General features: G+C 44.0%; 1 pseudogene; it reads left to right on the top strand.

The window, feature by feature from the left end:
• Window positions 1-838: 838 nt before the first annotated feature.
• On the top strand, window positions 839-1,353 carry LOC102861593 (annotated as a pseudogene).
• The last annotated feature ends 37 nt before the right edge of the window (window positions 1,354-1,390 follow it).

Genomic DNA, 1,390 nt, shown 5'->3' with positions numbered 1-1,390 from the left:
ATTGTTATGTGCTGTCAAATTGACTACCACCCATAGCTCTGAACCCTGCTCTGTCCTCACTGTCTCTGACTCACCTGCCCTCATTGCCAGTCACTGAGTCTATCTTACCCAGGGTTTTTTTCTTCTGCGCTGACTCTCCATCCTTCTAAGCATGATGTCTTTCTCCAACGACTGGTCCCTGCTCGCCACATGCCCAAAGTATGTGAGATGGAGCTTCAAAATCCTTGCCTCCAAAGAACAACCTGATTTCACCCTCTCAAGGACAGACTTGTGATTGAAGGGGATACTGCAGACAGTCTGGCTGTATAAACAAACTACTTTCTTGGGACCCTAGAGAGTCCATTTAGACTCATACTTTGCTAGTTCTTTAGCTTATTAGTGCAAAAATTCTGCCTTGTCGAATTCTCAGAGAAGAATTCCTTTGGTTATAATGACACTCCAATACTACCTGACTTTTTGGATGCTTTTTCATTTTTGGAGTGAGTCTTCCTGTACTGTATCAACCATTGCAAAATCATACAGTACTTTTATCCAAGAATCAAGTAGTTGTAGTATTCTGCTGTAAGTTTCCTCACCCCTGGAAAGATTTTTCCAAGAATGTTGGGGGAATTGTGATGTTGATTATTACAAACCACACTGAAGTAGATTCAGAAGCTCTGTTAAGTTTCATGTCTGATTAAGAAATACAGCTCTTTTCCAGTTACTGCAGTGCTAAGAACCATAAGCAGCAAAGTCTCTCGCAACACCCTCTAGGAGGTGGTGCGAGAAGTCCTGCATGGGAACCAGCGCAAATGGAGAAAGGTTTTGGAGAGAGTGGAGCTCTCATAGTTGGAAAACTATGACCCTCAGAAGGACAAGTGCTTCTTCGGGACCGTCACGCTTAAGACCACCCCACGCCCCAAGTTCTCAGTGTGTGTTCTTGGGGATCAGCAGCACTGTGATAAAACCAAGACTATTGATGTTCCCCACATGTACACTGAAGCACTGAAAAAACTCAACATGAATAAGAAGCTGGTCAAAAATCTGGCCAAGAAGTATAATGCCTTTTTGGCCTCTGAATCCCTGACCAAGCAGATCCTAAAAAATCCTAGCTCCAGGGCTGGCAAGTTCCCTTCTCTGCTGACCCACAATGAGAACGTGGTGGCAAAAGTAGACGAGGTGAAGTCCACCATCAAATTCCAGATGAAAATGGTCCTGTGTCTGACAGTGGCTGTTGGCCATGTGAAGATGACAGATGATAAACTTGTTTACAATATCCACCTGGCTGTCAGCTTTCTGGTTTCACTGCTAAAGAAGAATTGGCAGGATGTTCAGGCTTTGTACACCATGGGCAAGCCCCAGCATCTGTACTAAGATACAGCTCAAGAAATCTTACTGAGAAAGAAAGAGA

This window comes from Elephantulus edwardii, unplaced genomic scaffold (assembly GCF_000299155.1).
Source record: "Elephantulus edwardii isolate Elephantulus edwardi_28Jun2011 unplaced genomic scaffold, EleEdw1.0 scaffold00054, whole genome shotgun sequence".
NCBI classification, from domain to species: domain Eukaryota; kingdom Metazoa; phylum Chordata; class Mammalia; order Macroscelidea; family Macroscelididae; genus Elephantulus; species Elephantulus edwardii.
Note: the sequence above shows the minus strand (reverse complement) of the source record. Positions and strands in the feature narration are given on the sequence as shown.